Source organism: Mauremys reevesii, linkage group 6, assembly GCF_016161935.1.
Source record: "Mauremys reevesii isolate NIE-2019 linkage group 6, ASM1616193v1, whole genome shotgun sequence".
NCBI lineage: Eukaryota > Metazoa > Chordata > Testudines > Geoemydidae > Mauremys > Mauremys reevesii.
Genome location: NC_052628.1, coordinates 8,636,397 through 8,651,197, shown reverse-complemented (window position 1 = coordinate 8,651,197; position 14,801 = coordinate 8,636,397). Strand labels below are relative to the sequence as shown.

The window sequence follows — 14,801 nt, the reverse complement described above, 5'->3', positions numbered from 1 at the left end:
TCTAAATAGTCCTGAACCATTTCTTTCTTCACAGAGGGCTGGTCACCTCCTCCCCATGCTGTGTTGCCCAGTGCAGTAGTCTGGGAGACAGAGGCAAAAAAAATCATTGAGTACATTAGCTTTTTTCACATCCTCTGTCAGTATGTTGCCTCCCCTATTCAGTAAGGGGCCCACACTTTCCTTGACCTTCCTGTTGCTAACATACCTGTAGAAACCCTTCTTGTTGCTCTTAACATCTCTTGCTATCTGCAACTCCAAGTGTGATTTGACCTTCCTGATTTCACTCCTGCATGTCTGAGCAATATTTTTATACTCCTCCCTGGTCATTTGTCCAATCTTCCACTTCTAGTAAGCTTCTTTTTTTTTTGAGTTTAAGATCAGCAAGGATTTCACTGTTAAGCCAAGCTGGTTGCCTGCCATATTTATTATTCTTTCTACCCATCGGGATGGTTTGTTCCTGCTACCTCAATAAGGATTCTTTAAAATACAGCCAGCTCTCCTGAACTCCTTTCCCCTTCATGTTATTTTCCCAGGGGATCCTGCCCATCAGCTCCCTGAGGGAGTCAAAGTCTGCTTTTCTGAAGTCCAGGGTCCGTATTTTGCTGCTCTCCTTTCTTCCTTGTGTCAGGATCCTGAACTCGACCATCTCATGGTCACTGCCTCCCAGGTTCCCACCCATTTTTGCTTCCCCTACTAATTCTTCCCTGTTTGTGAGCAGCAAGTCAAGAAGAGCTCTGCCCCTAGTTTCTTCCTACAGCACTTGCACCAGGAAATTGTCCCCTACACTTTCCAAAAACTTCCTGGATTCTCTGTGCACCGCAGTATTGCTCTCACAGCAGATAACGGGTTGATTGAAGTCCCCCATGAGAACCAGGGCCTGCGATCCAGTAATTTTTGTTACTTGCCGGAAGAAAGCCTCGTCCACCTCATCCCCCTGGCCTGGTGGTCTATAGCAGACTCCCACCACAACATCACCCTTGTTGCTCCCACTTCTAAACTTACTCCAGAGACTCTCAGGTTTTTCTGCAGTTTCATACTGGAGCTCTGAGCAGTCATCCTGCTCTCTTAGGGCTGGTCCACACTAAGAAGCGGGGTCGAACTACGGTACGCAAATTCAGCTACGTGAATAGCGTAGCTGAATTCGAAGTACCCTAGTTCGAACTACTCACCCGTCCAGACGCCACGGAATCGAAGTCCGCGGCTCCAAGGTCGACTCCGCCACCGCCTTTTGCAGTGGTGGAGTACCGGAGTCGACCGCGGCGCTTCTGGAGTTCGAACTATCGCGTCCAGATTAGATGCGATAGTTCGAACTCCGAGAAGTCAAACTCACCGCGTCGACCCAGCTGGTAAGTGTAGACTAGCCCTTACATACAATGCAACTCCCCCACCTTTCCTGCCCTGCGTGTCCTTCCTGAACAGTTTATATCCATCCATGACAGTACTCCAGTCATGTGAGTTATCCCACCAAGTCTCTGTTATTCCAGTCACATCATAATTCCTTGACTGTGCCAGGACTTTCAGTTCTCCCTGCTTGTTTCCCAGGCTTCTTGCATTTGTGTATAGTTTTAAGATAACTCGCTGATTGTCCCGCTTTCTCGGTATGATGCAGGAGTCCTCCCCTCTTGCACTCTCCTGCTCGTGCTTCCTCCTGGGATCCCACTTCCCCATTTACCTCAGGGCTTTGGCCTCCTTCCCCAGGTGAACCTAGTTTAAAGCCCTCCTCGCTAGGTTAGCCAGCCTGCTTGCAAGGATGCTCTTACCTCTCTTTGTTAAGTGGAGCTCATCTCTGCCTAGCAATCCTTCTTCTTGGAACACCATCCCATGGTCAAAGAATCCAAAGCCTCCGACATCACCTGCATAGCCATTCATTGACTTCCACGATTTGACGGTATCTATCTGGGCCTTTTCCTTCCACGGGGAGGATGGACGAGAACACCACTTGTGCCTCAAACGCCTTTATCCTTCTTCCCAGAGTCATGTAGTCTGCAGTGATCCGCTCAAGATCATTCTTGGCATTATCATTGGTGCCCACATGGAGAAGCAGGCAAGGGTAGCGGTCCGAAGGCTTGATGAGTTTCCAGCACATCGTGAATCTTTCTCTCCTGGCAAGAGAAAGAAAGTTAAATGAGTCTGCTCTACAGCCTGAGCTAACAGCCAGTTGGCTTCTAGGTCATGCTGTAGAGGCTCATGCACTACACTCCAGAGACCCCCAGTTCAATCATCCTGCTGATGACCAGGGTCTGTCGGTGTTACAATTTTCCTGGATACTCATGTTTCAGGTGGCTATCCACCATGACCTTCAAATCTTTTTCAGAGTCACTGCTTCCCAGTGTAGAGAAGAACCTTCTGGTTCATGAGAAACATGGGCATATTTCTTAGAGTGAACGGCTTTTAAAAATACCATTAAATATTGTCTGAATATTTTTATCATGAAAAGGAGAACAAGCATCATGAATGTTCAATTGGAGCAAAAAACAGGTTTGTTAGGGTCTGCATTCACTTGATTTCACTCCAAAAACTGTTCATCACACTGCATTTGTTCTGTGGAGATATATGTTCTTGGTAAACATAGAACAAACTACTCTGTATAGAAATCGGACTTAATCAAAACTAAGTCTAAATCTTTTGATTGATGAAACAAAAACTGGGACATTCCAGGTGTCCCAAAATAAATTTCTGGGAGGCCAAGATATATTGTAAGCTGTTTAGGGCAGGGGCAGTCTTTTTGTTCTGCGTTTGTGCAGCACCTAACGCAATATAGTGCTAGTCCCTGACTGGATATTCTAGGCACTACCACAATGCAAATAATGTATTGTCAAGGTATGGAAAGCCAGGACTATTCCCTGTAAAAATGGAACTGCTTCTCCTTCAAAGGTGTCTGTGTGATACCACAAGTGTGAATGTGTAGGCGACTCTCAAAGAACAATAACTACAGGTAAGTCACCTTTCTGTATGGGGACTTTACCCATTTCTGAGCTAGAACTCGACCTCCAGAATGAAGGGAGTAGAGAGGAGAAAGAGAATGTCACTCCAGCTACACAATTGAATGGCTAAAGCAAAATGCAAAACCAAAACCTATGTGTCAAAATGAAGCCCCTGCCATCCTTCTTCAGAACTAAGTTACTATTAAACAAGAGCAACTCCTGTGGTATTATTTGCCTGTCATTTCTTGGTAAATCAGTGTCATTAGCATTGATTTTTTTTTTTTTAGAGGAGAGATTAAAAGAGGTTTAGTTAGGAGAGTAAGGCAGGAGTATATATTATCCAAGCCAATGTTGCTCTGGGTCTCAAAGATGACATTTCCCTCTCTGCTTCATTAACTTGCATAGCTTGTTGAGCTTTAGCTGTTTCTAATTAATTCTTTTACTGGCTTTTTTGAATGTGTATCATCTCTGGCAAACCATATAAAATGAAGAAATCTCTCTAAGGTTTTACCCTTTTAATTATTATTTTTATTGCTTAAATGAAGCTCTGGAATTGCAAATGTTGACATTTTAGTTGATTCTAGTCATTAGAGTTTTCAAAGGGACTGGAGAAAAAGAAAGGTGGGAAAAGGGTAAGGCTAGGGAGGGGGGCAGTGCAGAAAAAAATAATCGTAATCGTGGAGGTGGGGAGCAGCTGAGCAGGATCCTGATTGCCAAGGCAAACACTGTTCAAACAGGGAAATACGTAGGTTTTTGCCCTTTTTAAATACTAGCAAGGAAGGAAACATCATTAGAGGTAATTCCTCTCTGTCTTGTACACACACTGACATGCAAATTAATGGAGCTTTGCACTCTTCCCTGTCATCTCGTTTTACGAGGATGGGGCTTAGCTAGCAAGAGAGTTGAAAGTAACATTTTTTTTTCCATTTGGATTAAATAAATAAGAATGGCAGGTGGTGGTTGGGGAAGGGAGAAAATGAAATGGACAAGAAGGAGACACCACTGAAACGGAGCTGCGTGCATTTGTTGGAGCTCCAGAGGGCTGTTCAAGAGAGGCTCAAATTCTGGGAAATAAGCTGCTCGCTAGGGGTAAGTCTGTTCACACTGGGGCTGGAGGTGCAATTTCCAGCTTGAGGAGACCTCCACACTAGCTTTGACCTATCTAGTGGACTAAAAATAGCAGCAGAGCTCTGTTGGTGTGAACGTCAGGGAGGGGCTAGCAGCCCCGACTACAATCCAGGCCAAGATGTTAGATAGGTACTCTGGTGACGAGCCCCATGCACCACGGCAGCTACATTTCTAGTGTTAGCGTGGACTCTGGATCAGAGCTAGCATAGGTATGTCTACTTTAGCTGGAAATTACACCTCCAGCTCGAAGTGTAGACACATGGTAACATCGGTGTCTTTTCCTGGCAAGCTCTCCTACGCTGATTGTCTGGCAGGTATTCAAGGAACGGTGAACCTAAGGGCTTGTCTGCATGACTATAAGCTAAGATGTGAATTTAAACAGAGATTGCTATGCCGGTACAACTCCCCGTGTAGATACTCTTATTCCAGAGTAACCATCATTTTTTGTTTGTTTGTTTAGCTTAAGTCTCTTTGCAAGGGGCTTAAGCTAAACAGAAATTTAAAAAAAGTCACAATCACTCTGTAATAAGTTGCATCCGACGAAGTGGGTATTCACCCACGAAAGCTCATGCTCCAATACGTCTGTTAGTCTATAAGGTGCCACAGGACTCTGCTGCTTTTACAGATCCAGACTAACACAGCTACCCCTCTGATATTCTGTAATAAATGACTCCACACAGGGATTATAACAGTATCATTTTATTGGTTTAATTAGAACATAATCATATCCATATAACTGGTAAAACTTGCCCATGTAGACAATCCTCAGGGCTAGGTGTGTTTGTAGGTGAGACTTCCAAAGCTGCCTTGGGTATTTGACCTAAAGAAGAGCTCTGTGTAACTCCAAAGTGGGTCTCTCCAACCAACAGAAGTTGGTGCTATAAAGATATTACCTCACCTGCCTTGTCTCTTGGGTGTTTGGAAGCATAATTACCATTCATTTTAATGGGGACTGTCCATCCAAAATCACTTGACTCATAGGTTCTCAATCTGATGGTCACAAACAGGTGTTCCAGCTCATCTGTCTCATGCTCCTAAATAGAAAGAGTATCCTGTCTAAATCTTAACTAAGAGGATTTCGGTGGAGGATCCTGGTATTGGAAAGGCTGAGAACTACTGCTGGCTTTGAAAACCCCAGGCTAGAATGTTTTGGGGAATTTTTCACTGCCACTTGTGCCACTCCAATATAATCATGTTTCTGGGGAGAATAGGAGAAGAGGGGAAATAAGCACATCAGGTGAAAGGGCACAACAGCAGTCTTTGTGCTTGGGATAGCATTCCTTGGGATGGGAAAGATTGCAGTCCCATAGCACCCCATCCATACCAAGAGATGATACCATGCCTCTCCTGCCCTTCTTCCACATCAGCCAGTGTGACAGGCCTTATGAGGAGTTCATAAGGCCCGCACCATCAGGGATGTGGTAGCAGATGTGCTCTCTCTCTACATACTGGGGAGGTCTAAGCACCTTCTGGAGGTCCTGCTGAAGTATCACAGCTCCTCATGAGCCTGTGCCTAATATACACAGCAGAGCCCTGGAAAAGATGAGAAGAGGCAAAGTGGTTTTGGAGGAAGCTGGAGAGATGCTGTAGCTCTGCTACTATGGCTAGGTGAGTCACAGTATCAGTAACTTTCCGATTGACCATAATGAATCAAACAAAGGAATGGTGTAAAATGAAAGCACAAGGGTGACTGACAGGACAAGGGGAAAAACTCCTCCAGGAAGGTGATTGCTTCTCTGCCAAAATGCTGAATGGCAGACATCTGAACTCAGGGTACAATGCCATGGTTTTCATTTTCCGGACAGCGACACCTTGACCAAAAGCACCTGCCAGAACAGTGCATCTCAGGTAATGGCATCTGGTGACAGAAAGGGACTGTGAGTGAGCCACTTGGGGACAAGTGACGGGTGACGTTGTGTGAGTGAATGAGGTTGGACAAGTATGCAAGAATCAACTGTATAGCTGAACGTAGAGGTGAACCATTGAGCAAATGGCACCAACTCCCAGGAGCAGATCTGCTTAGCAGTAGGAGATACATTAGTAAACAGGAAGGAGTCACTGGAAAACAGGAGATGATGAGGGTACCACACAGGAAGGAAGAATGGCGCGGTGATTAGCGTACAAACTGGGACTGCTGGAGATTTAGGTTCAAGGCTTTGCTAGACCACGCACTCATTCTTGTCCCTTAGTTTCTCTGTGTAATGGGGATAAGATCATTGCCCTACCCCACAGAAGTGCAGTGAGAATAAATGCTTTAAGAATGGTGAGGTGCTCAGATTCAATGAAAATGGGCCTGTTACAAGTACCAAAGATAAATTGGTTGGCACTGCAGATGGTGCATGATGCCCTCTCCAAAATTAAATAATCATTTTAATGTTCAATTTAAGCAGTCCTACAACCTGATTCTTGAGGGCCTTGCACCTTGTGTAGGTTGTTAGGGCCTCATCCCTCCTCTGCTGAAATCAATGCAAAGCTCCCATGGACAGGCTTAGTGCTCAGACACCCGTGGCACGTGGCTAGATATAAAGTGATACCACTGGTGTAAGTGGATGGGAACACTTGATTTTATACAATTTTACACAAACCTGTGAAAAGTGGGACTGCCCAAGGGACCAGGCAATAGAGAATTAGATCGCTGATCTTACTAAATACAACACTGAATATTTGGGTATGTGCTTTTCCCCCTCCCCGTCTCCAAATCATCAAGTGTTGACCAAGGATGGAAGCAGATTACTAGAGTCCATGTATGAGAGGCCTAATCCAGTTTAGGAAATTGTATGGGCCAAACTTTGCTTTCATGTCAACATGAATCTGGAGTAACTTCTGTAATGGAATACTAAGTTGTATTATACCGTTCAGCCTGGAGGTGGCGCTGTGTCTAACAGACCTTATTTAAACTAAGGGTAAGCTTGTCAGTACATTAAAAGATATGATGACAATACATTTGTAGTGTATCTCTCTGAGGAGGCGCCGTAGCCGGTCTATATGTGACACAGGAGCATGACCTGCTAGTAGCTGCCATTAGGGTGACCAGACAGCAAGTGTGAAAAATCGGGACAGGGGGTGGGGGTAATAGGAGCCTATATAAGAAAAAGACTCACAAATCGGGACTGTCCCTATGAAATCGGGACATTTGGTCACCCTAGCTGCCCAGCAGTTTGCCGTGTACAATGTGTACATGACAACTTCAGATTTACACTGGTGTAAATGAAAGCTGGATTTGTCCCTAAGAAAGGATGATCTGGGAGTACAGCAGGGCAATAAGGAAGCAAAGCAACCAGATTTAATTTCAAATCTGACCTTCAGCATCACCTGACCTCTCCTTAAAATGGGTGTGACCAAGCCATCTAGTTCTTTTTATGCTTTCCGTATTGACCTGCCTCATTTTTATGCTTGCCTGGGTCCCTTGATCATTAGGCCGGCATTACCCAACTGAGCGCTGCTGTGTGCAACTGACCTATCTTCATTTAAATGCTAATAGAGTTCCAGGCAAGGTGCTGCCTGGAGCCTCAGCCGTGCAAAAGGCCAGCTAATTGAAATGTAAGCAAGGCATTTTGTTTGTTTAGCTGGTCAAACAAAGAGAGGGTTAATTAGAAACTATGCAAAATGTTGTGAGTCCAGGCCTGCCTGTGTGCTACAAGCTACTGTGCTTCCTCGGAGGGCTGCTGACAAGCATCCCGGAGAAAAATAGCAGCCAAAACTTGTCTTTCCTCCCCACAGCCATATCCCCTGATACTACCGCTCCGCTCTGTGTGGCTCAAACACTTGTCTCTCTCACCGATAGAAGTTGGTCCAATCAAAGTTATTACCTCACCCGCCTTGTCTCTCCATCGTCACACTTGTTTAAGTGGAATGAGGGTCCTTGACTGGAACTTGCTGAACTCTTTTGAATTTCAAAATTGTGATACATTTCAAAATGTTCCCTGTTGACAAAACAGGTGGTTTGGGGGCTGGGGTGGAATTTCAGTGTTGGCCTGGGTTAAACGGAGTCTGATCCAAAGCTCAGTGAAGTATTTCCATTGATTTCAATAAGCTTTGGCTGATGCCCATGGATCTAGCAGTTTCGTACAAATGGACAGGTGTCCACCCCACAATAATGCATCTCATTTGGCACTACTTGGTATATTCTCAGTGAGTCTCAGCCCAAGGCTGAGGGAGTCATTATTGGTTCATGGAGCCTGAGCTACCATATCACCCCTAGGGGATGTCTTACTAGGTCAGGGTAGAAGCTGAGTGCAGGGGAAGCTTTGTTGCTATGTGAGCTGTACCTGATCTGTGGAGAGAGAACTCCAGTCTCTGGGGCATTGTCAATCCACTGAGTTGCTCAAGCTTTAGATTTGCTTTTTAAAATGTTAGAAAAGAAGGGTAAAGAAAAGTACATAGCACTGACTTGATATGGCTGGGACTTCACTTGAGCTGCAAACGAGAGAATTTCATGACCTGATTCTCTGGAAGCTGATGAGTCACACAGCTCAGGTCATTTGCAATGCACAGCACTTGTAGTTTAAAATTAGCGTGGGTTTTGGAAATCCTTTAATATTCATAATCTGACCCAATATTAAAATGTTCTGTGGAAAGAGAGAGATTTAAGGGGAGAGAGTGTGAAGTGATATCAGGAGAGTTTGCAAAATAGCTTTAATAGACTAATTCAAAGTGCATTAGCTGTATTCCTGATCAGAAAATATCTAATCCTGTCTGGCTTACCTTTTAGTTTCCGGACTGGTTGTTCTATTTCTGTAATTATCAACAACGACTAAGGATATATTTCAAATGCCTGAGGTCTTGAACTGACTTACTCCACCTTGCTCTGGAGGTGATCCAGACAAGAGGAAGAAAAAGGTTTCAGGGAGGAAAGTCAGAGAGAATTCTGTTTGACAGTTTGCTGGTGGATGTTTAAAGAAACCAGGAGTACCTAAGATCAGGCAAAGAGGAAATGTTAAAGGTTAGAATAATAGCCTTAGTGAATGTTTACACCAGACCTCTTTCCAAGGGATGGGAGGGATCCTACCAGCAGATATGCAAAAGTGTGGTGTATTTGAACAGTGTTTTGGAATTGTAGGCTTTTTTGTCTCTCTTTGTTTTGGGGTTCTCGTGTGTTATCATTCCAAATTCTACGAAATGAAGGTTCCAATGTAACACTACCAGATTCTTCTCTTCCTGGTCAAATTCTGTGGGTCTGTGTTGTGCAGGAGGTCAGGCTAAATGATCATTGTGGCCCTTAAAATCTGTATGCATCTCATGATTGCATCCCTCGAGGTACTGAGATAGTCTATGAGAAACACAAATGTGTCAGAACTAGGAGTACAGGGCTAGATTCTTAGGTAGTGTACATTGAGTAGTGCCGTTGACATCAATGGAGCTCTGCTAATTTACACCAGCTGAGGAGCTGGCCCCAAAATAACACATTCCCTTAACATGTTTACGGATGTAGAGAAAGTAGTTAACTTGGATTTATTTGCTCTTTAGCAGTACTATGAAAAAAAATGTTTAGCTCCATCACTTATCCGCCATCTTGTTGTTTTTATCTGAAAAGACAGATTTTGTTATGCTAATATGAAAAACAAAGTCAGGTGTCACCTTTTGCAAGTTTGATCTTTCCTTCCCCAAAATGTCAAGAGCTGCCCGTGCTTCATCAGAGTCAGAAGAGAACTTTTCAAACACCTCAGAGACATTCAATCCTATTGGATTTGAATTAATTCCGGGGAGTTCTATGGCCTGTGTTATACAGAACTTCAGGCTAGATGGTCACAATGGTCCCTTCTGGCCTTCAAATCTATGAATCCAGGCATTTTATAGGCTGGTGGTGAAGGATAGCTGCTGACTCTTAGTCACACCCACGATCCCTTTTTTTTAGCAATGGTTCACATATAGAGCTGGCCAGGAAATGGTTTTCCTGTCTTGTGAACACTTTCAAGATTTGTTTCTCACTTGTCTTGGGAGAAAAAAATTGACATTTTGAAAATCTCTGAACTGAAAATTCAAAAATTTTGGTTCAAGTCAATCAAAACATTTCACTTCAAAATGTTCCATTTCCTTTTCAACCATTTTATGTTTACATGTTGCTACAATGATCTTAAATTTCTCACCAGTCACTTCATACCAGAAAATAATTTTTTAAAATGTGGAAATGAGATGTCCCAACAACTTCAATATTTTTTAAGTAATTTTTTTTGGAGTCCAGAGATTAGTTAAAACTGACTCTTTTCTGTGAAAAGTTTCATTTTTAACAAACTGCCATTTTTCAAAGGAAAAACAAGTCGTTGAAAAAATCCTGACTAGCTCTGTTCAGGAGTCCTGCCCTCTGTGATATCCAACCATGTACTTATTATACCACCGAAAGACCTGATGTTTCAATAACATGCCCTCTCCAAGACATGGCTTCTGGAGATATTTGTGGGCCAGAACTTCAGCTAGTAAAAGTTGAATTAGGAACTTGGATGATTAACACCAGCTAAGGAACAATGAGGAGTATGGTGGCACCTTAAAGACTAACAGATTTATTTGGGCATAAGCTTTCGTGGGTAAAAAAATTCCAGTTCTTCAGATGCAGCTAAGGACCTGGCTCATTCATCTGACATTCCAAGTGAAAATATTTTTTTCCTCTATTGATTACAGCTGAGTTTCCTTGTAAAGGAAGGAGGGTAATCAGAGAGTGAAATTCACTCATCTAAGTCATGCCATGTAACATCTTTTAAATAAAATTTAAGTGGTGCTGAGCACTGTTGCCGGCCCTCTAAATTGCATCCCAAATTTCTATTTTGGGGCTGGAACTATGCCAGCTGGAGATTTCGTCCATCATTCTAGTTTACCAAGTGACATGGTGTGGAAGGCTTACCCTTATTTTAATCTCTATTCTTGAAAGTCCCGAGGATATTAATAAATATGGTTATTTAATAGCAGCCAAATAGCAGCCAAACTGCTTGTTCTAAAAGGAATTGATAGATCTGTCCTTTTTTGTTGTTGTTTGCTTGGTAGGTTGTTGCTCTGACATTAGAGATACTCAGAGCTCATAGAAGTAAAGCAATGAGCTCAGAAATGATGTCAGGGGTTTCATTTTAATTGAAAGCAAGTAAGAAAGACTCCAAAGGGCGGCAGCAGCAGATGTTGAATGAATCAGAAAGAAAGATGAGAAAAGTTTCCTGCTCGTTCGACTGAAAAAAAAAATCAGTGTCTGCTAGTTTTAATGTTGGAGATAAAGAATAAACTGGTGATACTCTAGTTTTCTGAAATATAAAACTGCATTACTTACATGCTGGTGGTGACTTCATAGTTAAGGTTGATTTGAAAATGCTGCCTGTAAACTAGAGATTCAACTTCTGTGAATGAACAATATTACAGCACTTATACAGTGAGATAATCCTCATTTACTCTCAGGCACCTTTACACATCTCTGGTGGTATAGAGGGGCTTAAAGTGGGTGTAATATATCACACACTGCCTGAGTGTAAAGAGGTCTTAGTGTATCAAAATCAGGCCCTCTAAGTACATGATGTGCAAGTCTATTAATTACTTTGACCATGGGGTAACATTTTAAAAAACACCTAAGTCCCATTTTCAAGACTGATACAGGCATCCAGGGCCAGATTTTTAAAGGAATGTAGAGGTCTAAAAATGGAGATGAATATCTATGGGGTTTTCAAAAGTGCTTAGGCACCCGCCTCCCATTTAGGCTTCAGGACTTTGAAAATCTGGCCCTTGGACACTTTTGAAAATGGGACTTTGGCTCGTAACTCACTTTGGTGCTTTGGAAAATTTTACTCCAATCAATATATATTTGTTGTGTTGAATTTCCTCCTAATAGGATTTTGCTATGGGAGGGTTAGTGACAAGCCTGATCACGATATAATGTATGCAACATAGATAGGTCAATGAAATAAGCATACATAAACACACACTCATAAATATACATACAGTGTACAACAGATGGGATAAAACAAAACCCAGGAGCCTAACACACACAAAATGTTGGTTGAGATTCAAATTCTGCTTTGCCCCTCCAGTCACATGGTTTGGCAACTTCTTTGCTCCTCTCGCCAATCAAAGAATAGAGAAAGCCAAAACAAGTACAAAGACAAAGCACTCCCCTCTTCAAAGGCTGCATTTAACAGCTGCCTCATAGGTTCTCACTCCATCTTTCTTTTGCAAGTGAAATGAAGCTTCATCCTAAGGGTTCATCAACTCTACACTTAGAAACAATGTAGGAACCTGGTTACATCACAGTTGCCCTTTGACCTGGTTACAGCATGGTTAACATGTGCAGAAAATCGTTGTCAGGAACTTAATCTGTCATAATTTGTTTCCATAGCGACTTGCTACGTTTGAGGAGTCTCTGCAAAATTCCCGGTCCTGAGAGATGAAGGCTGCTTTTGTGATGGTTGGTGAGGGAAGGGGAAAGTTTCTTATTCACTCAGTCTTGTTGCAATGAATCCCATGAGCTAGGGAACAAAATGGTAAACAGTGTTAGTGTTTGATTTTTCCATTAGCAGCCTCCAACCACACACTGGAGACTGTAGGCTAGAACTGCAATTGCGTATGTAAAAATACTCAAAGAATTAGTAACATTGATCGTAGAGGGCAATAAAGCCTTCAGTTCAGTATTTCAATGGGATTCTAGTTTGCAGGCCACAATTTTCTTTTAAAAGAAGGCAATTGATTTGTAAGCTGGTTGAAGAGGTTCCAAGATCTGAAAATAAACATGTTCCCTGTGTTTTGGAATATACTTTATTCTTCGAAGGAAAATAATGCTTCTCTATGATATGTGTATTGCAGTTAAAATGAATGCTCGTCTCTTTTATAGTGTTTTTCCTCCATAGACTTCAAAGCAGTCTGTAAAACAAGATAACATCATTATCCCAATTTTAAAGGTGGAGAGAATGAGACACAAAAAGGGGAAGTGACTTGTTCAAGGTTACACAGGAAGTCAATGGCAGGACCAGGAATAGAATGGACTCCATGTTTTGGGCCTTCATCTCTCATTACTTTATCATCATCATTTCACTGTCACCTTGTGCACCCCCATCCATTTGTTGTAGCCACCTATTTCTCTCATTTTATATGCAGATTGGAAGTTCTGTCTCTAGCATGTGTAAATTGCACAGCACAGTGGGTCCCTGCTTAGGGCCCATAGGCATTACTGAAATACAAGCAAATCGTATAAATAATTGTCCAGAATGGCAATAGGAGCACTGTGATGGTTTTTAGTGCCATATTTAGGATGAGATGTTAAACTGAGATTCTTATTATATTCTTTGCTAGCACTTTTTGCAAGAGCAGTGATATTTGCTATAGTGTTCTAAATTAATTACAATGCTGGTGGTTACACTCTATCCACGTACTGTTTCTGCTGAAAGGGGTATTCTTCCCTTTCTCTCCTAGGCCAGATACTCACCTAGGGTAATAAGTGTAGCGCCATAGAGCTGAAACTTCTGTGTGCTCTTACTATCTTTCATCTTGGCTATGACCAGGTTTAAAATATGAGAAAAAGATGCTAATACTGGCTCCACTATTGAATCACGACGAGACTGACACTTCTGCCTAATTCCAGCCATGCCTCAGCCATTATTGGCCTGAAGAACCCACTTCACCCAAAAAAGGGCCATCCTTTCCTTTCAGGGAACTACAATTAAATGCAATGTAACATTTTAATCCTTAACGGTTGTGTTCATATTCTTCTTTGCTTCCATTTCCTTATTCCTTCTTTTTGCCCGCTTCTTCTCTTTCTTTACTTTCTTCTCTTTCTTTTCCTAAATCTCTATCTTACATTTTCTCCCCCTTTTTCTTCCTTTTCACCTGTTGTTTTTTCTCTCTCTCTTCCTCTTGCTCTTTTCTCTTCTCTTTGCCTCACCAGTCTTTCTCCCCTCCTTTCCTCCTTGATTTCCTGACAGTCTCTATCCCTCTGGGTAACTGGGCAACAAAATGGCAGATGAGATTCAATGTTGATAAATGCAAAGTAATGCACATTGGAAAACATAATCCCAACTATACATCTAAAATGATGGGGTCTAAATTAGCTGTTACCACTTCAGAGAGAGATCTTGGAGTCATTGTGGATTAAGTGGAGATATGATAGAGGTCTATAAAATCATGACTGGTGTGGAGAAAGTAAATAAGGAAGTGCTATTTACTAATTCTCATAACACAAGATGTAGGGATCACCAAATTAAATTAATAGACAGCAGGTTTAAAACAAATACATTCATGGAGGAGAGGTCCATCAATGGCTATTATCCAGGATGTGCAGGGATGGTGTCCCTAGTATGTTTGCCAGAACCTGAGAATGGGCGATAGGGGATGGATCACTTAATGATTACCTGTTCTGTTCATTCCCTCTGGGGCACCTGGCACTGGCCACTGTCAGAAGACAGGAGACTGGGCTAGATGGACCTTTTGTCTGACCCAGTATGGCTGTTCTTATGTTTCCTTCCCCCAGGCTCTCTCTGGCTCTCTTTCACACTATCCTGCTACCTGTCTCTCTCCTGGCACTTCTCTGCTCCGCTTTCTCCTTGGTGTTTCTCCTCCACTGTATTACAGTCAATAGGAGTTGCAGGACATTTATTTCGGTGCCTAAACACAGACTTAGGAGCCTAACATAAACATCCATTTTTGTGAACCCTTGACGTCTTGCTTATTACTTTGCCATCTCAGCCGTAGACAATTTGATCAAAGTTTTAGACAGCATCTGGACATTTCTTCCAACAGCAAAGAATGTGTCTTGCATATGGGTATGGTGAGTGTAGTATAAATTGGGGG

General features: G+C 42.6%; 2 long non-coding RNA genes across 4 annotated transcripts in view; one reads left to right on the top strand and one right to left on the bottom strand.

The window, feature by feature from the left end:
* The window catches only part of LOC120407505, a 91,948-nt gene that overhangs the window by 28,792 nt on the left and 48,355 nt on the right, over positions 1 to 14,801 (top strand). For all 3 annotated transcript variants that reach the window (XR_005600072.1, XR_005600071.1, XR_005600073.1), the window contains one exon: positions 12,358 to 12,426. This is a non-coding gene — a long non-coding RNA (uncharacterized LOC120407505). The remainder of the gene's footprint in view (positions 1 to 12,357; positions 12,427 to 14,801) is intronic.
* LOC120407506 lies at positions 8,457 to 9,216 on the bottom strand. Its single transcript, XR_005600074.1, has 3 exons — positions 9,061 to 9,216; positions 8,757 to 8,964; positions 8,457 to 8,620 (listed from the first exon to the last, which is right to left on the bottom strand). It is a non-coding gene; the product is annotated as an uncharacterized LOC120407506 (long non-coding RNA).